General features: G+C 35.2%; 1 pseudogene; it reads right to left on the reverse strand.

Annotated features, from left to right (window-relative positions):
* Positions 1–756: 756 nt before the first annotated feature.
* Positions 757–855, reverse strand: LOC118971408 (U6 spliceosomal RNA; annotated as a pseudogene).
* Between the last annotated feature and the right edge of the window lie 7,939 nt (positions 856–8,794).

Genomic DNA, 8,794 nt, shown 5'->3' on the forward strand with positions numbered 1-8,794 from the left:
AGCCTCCCAGTTTGTCCCGGCAAGCTTCTTACTATAGAAGCAGCAGTAGTTTGTACATGGCCTAATCCTGAATTGTGGCTTTAGGAGTTTTTCTGAAAGTTCAACTGAGAGTGTTCTTTTCAGCCTCCACAGTGATTCTGTAAGCCATTTAATACCCTGCAATAAATTGTTTGGGGATTAAAATGCAAAGTGTGAATTCTGTATTCTGCAACTGAACCATAACAAATACATTAAGTAAAGCTCATTGCTTTGTGAGCACTCAAAATGTATTAGGTGATATTATAAATGTTTTTATTCATATGTGATTGAGTGTCATTTGTAAACAAATGACAAATACTGTGCTCTTGTGGAATTTACAGACTAGATGAATGAGGCAGCCACTGAACAGAAAAAAGGTAAGTGCACTTTATACTGTGTTAGCAGGTGGTAGAAACTAAGAGAAAAGAATTGGAGGGGAGTGTTTATAGCATTAATAGGGTGACCAGGGTAGGTGATAGTTGATCAAAGATCTGAAGGAGGTTTATATTTTTTTTAAATATGGCTTCACTCTGCAAGTTTAAACATGAAACAAATTTCTCTTTAGTGTTTTACTTACAATGCACCTACATAACATTTAAAGAAAAATCCCATCTTGTTAACATCTTTGTCAAGTGTCATCAGTCATCTTCTTCAGATGATAACTGACATGTAGGCTGTAATACAAGGCTTTTTTTTATGATTTCAACACCTTTATTAGGAAATATCAAAAGTTAATTACAAAATATGGAATGCTTCATGAATTTGCCTGCCATACTTGCACAAGGACCATGTTCATCTTCTATGCACCCTTCCAAATTACAAGTCTTTTCCCCCAAACTTACCTGCATAGATTGTCAGGTGATAGAATTTCCCATTCTTATTTTTAATTTAGATTCAGAGTGATTGAAAAGTGAGTTGAACCTGAACAAGGAATTACTTACAAGCCATTAGGTTAAAGCTGTAGAACTAACACTTTAAATTTTGGTATTTAAAATTTGTTGAGTATAAACAACAGAAGAAGAGAGCTTTCCACTCAATAATGGTTTCACACAATTATGTGTTTCAAGAAACCTCATAAATCATAAATTTCAACAATCTTCAAAATGCATGGATCTATTCTATAACAGCAAGTTTCATTCCCATTTGCCAAAATGTCCTAAACTGAACAAATGTTTCATTTGTGATTTATGAAGGCCTTGTTCTGGCTACTCTTTCTTTTTTTTTTTAGCTTAAGTTTTCACTAGTATTATTGCCCTTTCATCCCACATCACATTATTAACCAATATAGAAATTGAAATCCACTGAAAACTCTATTTGCTGTTCATGTTCACTGTACTGTGCTTTTTCTACCCTTGCAGTTTTGTTTTTCCAAATTCTAATTGCTAAATTATACAATTTTTCCTGTTCAATTTCATCTCATTAAATTTGAATAATTGTTCTGAGTACTGAATCTAAGCAGGCCCTGACTCTCATCAAAGAAGCAATTTCTGTGTCTCCCAAGTCCCACTTTTCAAATTTTCCTCCATTCCTACTTCATGAGTGCAATGAAGCATTGAATTTTACCAAAAATAGAAGCTGAAGCCTGGCACTAAGCTGCTAGAAATGTCTCATTGCCTGCCCATTGGTCCACTTGCAGGAATGATCCTCCAGCCGTTGACACATTAGTGCTGTAAGCAGCAAGGAGCCCACTGAGTTAAGGAACTGCCACAAGGTTGCCCTGTGTATTATCTATAGCTTTTGGTTTTTAGATTTGGGCCTTAAAGGAGAATCATATCATGAAGTTTGAAATGCTGCTCTTAAGGATTAATTAAATGTTAGCAAAATGCCTGGTGTGTTATTTATATATATATTCTAAGAGTTTCTGATTAATTCTATCTTTGCCTTCCTGACACTGTTTTTAAGCTGACACTCTTCAGTCTTGTCCACAAGAATATAATGAACAAATATCTTCCTGAAATTTAGACCACAGAGACTATAATATTTCCCTGTCAAACTATGAGGCTTTGAAATCAGGACCCTAATGTGGCCATCTTTCTGTGCTTCCTATCAAGCACGATGCTGATACACAGAAGTAGTGGATGCAGGATGATCTAGGGATAGACCTTATCTCTGAGGTCATAACTATGTTCAAATCCTATTTCTGTTCCTCTGCACAAGGCATTGAACTTCTCTCAGCCTGTATTTGTATACCAATAAATGAGGTTAGTAATAATTTTCTATTTTAAAGACATGAACACAATGCCTGACATATAGTCAGAATTAAAATGGCCTTCAATTTCTTTACCTTACAACATATTGGTGAATAATCCTTATGAAATGAATGAATTTCCCTTCTTGAATAAAGAAGGGAATAAAATAAATTGAATAAAATAAAAACTAAGATGATATAATAGTTTTATACCAAAATTCATATGTCTTTATTTCACCAGGTAAAGCGTGGTCAAAATTAGGTCACAGGTAAAAATTTGGGCCATCATTTCCTCCATCTTCTTTTATCATTCTCATTCTACAGTGGAGTCCCATGTGTGTCTGCAGGTCCAGCTATTTCCATTAAATCCTCAGTAGAAAGTAGCAGGGAATGATGGGTTATTTTAAAAAAAAGTAGTTTGGAAAGAATTGAATAGAGACCTAGTGGAGGTGGGAGAGGGTCTTGCAGTTCCCAGGAGGAAAGCTTTGCAAGCACAGGGATTAGCAGGAGGCCAGAATGGTAACAGAGAAGAGCCACTGGAAATAGGCTCAAAGCAGAAGGCAGGGTACTGCCGTGGTGGACCCTGTAGGCCACTGTGAGCACATTGGTTTTTATTCTGAGGGTTTTGAGGAATGAAATTGTCTGACATATTTTAGAGGAATCACTCTGGGTATAGTATTGAATACAGACTACAGTGGCAGAGGCAAGGGAAAACTTTGAAAAAAATATATATATATGGTGGATCTTCATTATCTGCAGGTTTCATAACTGTGAATTTGCCTACTTTGTAAAATTAACTTGTAACCCCCCAAATCATCCACAGATATGTGCCTTGTCAGACTATTGAAAAATTTGGTATGTGATATGCATGTTCCCATCAAGATCAAACATGGGAACACTCTACTCTTTTGTTTTAGCTCTTCTGTAGTAAACAAGTTTCCCTTTTGTGATGTACTTTGTGACATCTTGCATTTTTTTGCTTTTTACAGTGACTTTATTGTTTAAAATTGCCCCATTCATAGTATTGAAGAGCTGCATGGTGTTCCTAAGTGCAAGAAGCTTGTGATGGGCCTTAAAGAGAAAACATGTTAGAACAGCTTCATTCAGTTTGAGTTACAGTGCTGTTGGTGTTGAGCACAATTTAAATAACGATTGTATGATACATCCAGAAAAAGGGAGAGGACATTCACTGATCTGTACATGAGATCGCTGTGGAAAGTGCAAAAGTAACATTTGTAGTGCATGATGAAGCTGTGGAAAAGATGGAAAAGTGACGATATTTGTGGATTTGTGAGATGACAGCAATAAAAAAGGCATAGTGGATATATTTTTTCCAAGGCTAAAGACCCAGAAATTTATAGTCAAGTTATCCAAGGTCAAGGAAATGTTAAACCCTTTTCAGCTAATGCTGGCTGCCTCAAACTTTTCAAAAGGTGATGCAGTGTGAAAAATATTAGGCTTGAAGGCAAGGCAACTTTGGCAGATCAGGAGGCTTAGAAATTTTTAAAATACCTAAGTGTCATATAAGAAAAGGATTAGGTGCAATAGGTTCTCAAATCTTGATGAGACTGTCTTGTTTTACAATGACATCAGCAAGCAGTCACCCATATTATTAAATCCTTACTCCCACTAGTGTGGTTACTATCTGTCAACACAGGAAGATGTTATAGAATTTTTGGTTATATTTTCCATGCTGTAATATTGTCCCCATGACTAACTTATATTATGATTGAGAATTTTTGTGCCCCTTTATCCCCCTCATCCTCCCCACCCACCTGTCCCAATTCCCCCCCAGTGACAACCATTAGTCACTTCTCAGTGTCTTTGAGTCTACTGCTGTTTGGTTTATTCTGTTTTGTTTTGTTTTTATATTCCACAAATAAGTGAAATCATATGGTATTTGTCTTTCTCTGCCTGGCTTATTTCACTGAGCATAATGCCTTCTAGAACCATTCATGTTGTCGCAAAGTCAGGGTTTCATTTTTTATGGCTGAACAATATTTCATTGTGTATATATACCACATCTTCTTTATACACTCATCTGTTGATGGTCATTAAGGTTGCTTCCAAATCTTGGCTATTGTAAATAATGCAGTAATAAACATAGGGGCGCATATGTCTTTTCAAATCAGGGATTTTGTTTTGCTTGGGTAAATTGAATTGGGGTAGAGCTGAAATAAATTACAAGAGAATTGGACATAGCTGAAGAAAGACAAGTTTGCATTTATGTGTAAATATTCCCCTACTTTGTTCACTCTTACAGTTCAAATGTCATACAATATTTTAAAGAAAAAAATATCATAGTGTGAGGGAAAAGCGATGATCCTATAACAGTGACACATTTCCAGTGGAATCAGTAAAAGCAAGTTGTCATTTAGGAAATATAATAGCACTGTTTTGTGATCATGCAAAATGTGAATTCTCATGGTTAAAAATTTGATCAGGAAAGCAATTTTGAAGAGTTAAAAGATGTTTAAAAGAATAAAATTATTTCCTATTTCTTTATTAATATTGTCTTCCAATGTTCTCTATTAAGAAGAAATCAAACTTAATTGCCCAAACCATAATTAAATTCAGGAGTGAGTGAATACAGAATGATTTTTAAGACTTACTGGTATACTTACGGTATCCATGACTAAGACTACTTGAAAGCAAATTGGTTGTTGGGTATTAAATTTGTCTTAGGGAACAAACACATTCAAAATAAATATGCTGGGACTTTCATTGTATTATGGATTAAGGCTTATTGTTTTTAAACTCTAAAGAAGTGATAATTACATAACTTAGAAAATGTCCTTTCAAAAGTAATTACTGCCCACTTTGGTTCTGCCATTCAAGTGTTCAATTTCATTATTTGGATTTGCATTTTGAAGTATTTAAAAAGTATTTTTGTTAGAATTTGGGGTGATTTTCAGGAGAAAGATGTTTTCATTTATTTATTGAATGCACACTTTTTGTTTTTAAATCTACATGTTTCACTTTAACAAGGAACTAAATATAGTCTTGACTTTGCTTTTGTTCTCTTACCTCCAATTATCATGGACTCTTTTTTATATTAAGAGGATTATGTGACTATAACATAAGCTGCTTTTCATAAAAATTACCAACATTCTAAAGCTGTATGCTTGTTTCCATGTTCATATGTTTTTTTATTTGTTTCATTGTATTTCATTTATTTCATGGTGAAGGAAAAAAATCTATTGAGATAGTCTCAGTCTCTAACTCCAGAGCTACCTGGCTAATTAAGTGGAACAATACTTTTAACTGCAGAATGGCTGTTTCCTAATCAATTCTTTCTCAGTTACCCTTCAAGTTCCTATTAGAGCTTAGTTGTCAAAATTGAAAACAAGCAATGTTGAAGAAAGAAACCAAAGAAGCAAGGTAGTATAAATTAATTTGGGTCCTGCCTTCTAAAAGAAATTAGGATATCCCTTTAGATCACTATGCAATATGCTTTAAGAAGAAAATTTTAAGAGCCAGTTAGGACCTCGCCTTTCAGCAGCGAGCCCTTGGGATACAGCCTATCACCAAGTTGAAGAATAGTTAGAATGTGGACAACGGTTGAAAGGATGTCTTGTTGTCCATTCAAACGGAACTTGTAAAATTGGGATGAAGGCTATCAATAGAGTTACCAGCTTTTATAAGCTGTGGGATGGGAGAAGAAGTGGGAAAACATTTGCAGTTACACCTGTCCTGGGAAATCAAAACTTGAACCAGCATTGAAACCCTGATTATTGGCAGTCAGAAGCAGTTAGAGAGTGTCCATGATTTATCCAGAGGAGGAACTGCTGGGAAAGAAAGAATCTTAAATCTTCAATCAAGGATTTTCAGAAAAGTGGAAATGTTTTCCTAGGAAGTTCCGAACCTTGGAATATTAATTTGATATTCAATTAAATTAATTAAATATCTATCCATGTTAAACAAGAGTTACTTTATTCCATGTAGCTAAATGTTAATTAGAATAAATATATTTTTTCAAGTTTTAGTCTTTTATCTGAATTCAGACATTGTCCAGTTTTCACCCCAAGAGTTAACTTTATTGACTGCTTGTTCTTGTTCTTCTACCATAGATTATCTCCCATTTCTACTCTAGAAGCAATTTGTTCTTAAAGTTAGATTCAGCTGTTACTCATTCTTTCTTTAAGGCTTATAAAGTTTGATTTACATTTTGCAAATTATTTTCATATATAATATTTCATTTAAACCTTGCTTTAAAAAGATAGGAATTTGATCTTCAAATTCCTAGGGGTGGAAAGTGAGGCTCAAAGAGAACCTATGACTTGGCTTTGGGCACACTGCTGTTGGGAGTGGGAGGCATGAAGTTAGGACTCACCAGGTTCTTTGGACTTTGAAGACATTCACTCTTTCCACTAACATATTACCTTTGAAGGTAATTGAAGCTTAGATATTCTGTAATAAGGAATTCCCTCAAGATTATAAATCCTGAATATGGCCATAAATATTATAATTCTTCTTTTTATTAAGGTATCATTGACATACAATCTTATGCTGGATTCACATACACAAAACAGTGATTCAACATTCACCCATATTATCAAGACCTCACCCCCTCCATTGCAGTCACTGTTGATCAAAGTAGTAAAATGTTATAGAGTCATTAATTGTATTCTCCATTCTGTAATACTGTCCCAGTGACCTACCTACATTGTGACTGCGAATTATAGCTCCTCTTAATTCCCTTCACCCTTCCTGTTCATCCTCCTCAACCCTTCCTCTTTGGTAACCACTAGACCTTTCTTGGTGTCTGTGAGTCCACTGCTTTCTTTGTTTCTTCTGTTTCTCTTTGCTTTATATTCCACAAATGAGTGAAATCATTGGTATTTGTTTCTCCACCTGACTTATTTCACTGGGTATAATACCCTCTAGATCCATCCCTGTTGTTGCAAGTGGCAGGATTTATTTTCTTTTTATGGTTGAATAGTATTTCATTGTGTATATATACCACCTCTTCTTTATCCATTCATCTGTTCATGGACACTTAGGTTGCTTCCATATCTTGGCTATTGCAAAGACTCCAGTGATAAACATAGGGGTACATAAATCTTTTTGAATCAGATTTTTGTTTTCTTCAGGTAAATTCCTAGGAGTGGAAATACTGGGTCAAATGGTATTTCTATTTTTAGTTCTTTGAAGAACCTTCATAGTGCTTTCCACAGTGGTTGCACCAATTTACATTCCCACCAATTGTGTAGGAGGGTGCCTATTTCTGCACATCCTCACTAGCATTTTTGGTTTCTTGTCTTTTGGAAAGTAGCTCTCCTAACTGGTGTGAGGTGCTATCTCCTTATCCCTGATAATTAGCAATGGGGAGCAACTTTTCATGTGCCTATTGGCCATTTGTATTTCATCTTTGGAGAAGTGTCTGTTCAGATCCTCTGCCCATTTTTGATCAGGTCATTTGTTTTTGGGGTGTTGAGGTGTATGAGTTCTTTATATATTTTGGATGTTAACCCGTTATTGGATATGTCATTTACAAATATATTCTCCCATACTTTAGGATGCCTTTTTGTTCTGCTGATGGTGTCCTTTGCTGTACAGATGCTTTTTAGTTTGATGTAGTCCCACTTGTTCATTTTTGCTTTTGTTTCCTTTGCCCAAGGAGATGTGTTCAGGAAAAAGTTGCTCATGTTTATATTGAAGAGAGTTTTGCCTATGTTTTATTCTTAGAGTTTTATGGTTTCATGACTTGTATTCAGATCTTTGGTACATTTCAAGTTTACTTTTGTGTATGGAGTTAGACAGCAATACAGTTTCATTCTCTTGCATGTAGCTGTCCAGTTTTGCCAACACCAGTTGTTAAAGATATGTCTTTTCCCCATTGTATATCCATGGCTCCTTTATCATATATTAATTGACCATATATGTGTGGGTTTATCTCTTGGCTCTCTATTCTGTTCCATTGATCTATGGATCTGTTCTTGTGCCAGTACCAAATTTTCTTGATTACTGTGACTTTGTACTAGAGCTTAAGGTTGGGGGATATAAACCCCCCAGCTTTATTCTTCTTTCTAGAAGGCTATTCAGTTTGAATTTTAGTACTATCTGTTCCAGTTCATTGAAAAATGCTTTTAGTATTCTAATGGGGATTGCATTGAATCTGTAGATTCTTTTATGCAGGATGGCCATTGTGACAATATTAAGTCTTCCTATCCATGAGCATGAGATACCTTTCCATTTATTGGGGTCTCCTTAATTTCTCTTATGTGTGTCTTGTAGTTTTCAGAGTATAGGTCTTTCACCTCTTTGGTTTGGGTTATTGTTAGGCATTTTCTTCTTTTTGATACAATTGTAAATGGAGTTGTTTTCCTGACTTCTCTTTTGGTGATACATTGTTAGTATCCAGAAATGCAACAGATTTCTGTGTATTAATTTTTCATCCTGCAAACTCGTTGAATTTATTTATTAGTTCTAATAGTTTTTTCATGGATTCTTTGGGTTTTTCTATGTATAATATCATGTCATCTGCAAACAGTGACAGTTTATCTTCTTCCTTACCAATCTGGATGCCTGTCATCTCTTTGTGTTGTCTGATGGCCATGGCCAGGACCTCCAATACTATGTTGAATA

This window comes from Manis javanica, chromosome 3 (genome assembly GCF_040802235.1).
Source record: "Manis javanica isolate MJ-LG chromosome 3, MJ_LKY, whole genome shotgun sequence".
NCBI classification, from domain to species: domain Eukaryota; kingdom Metazoa; phylum Chordata; class Mammalia; order Pholidota; family Manidae; genus Manis; species Manis javanica.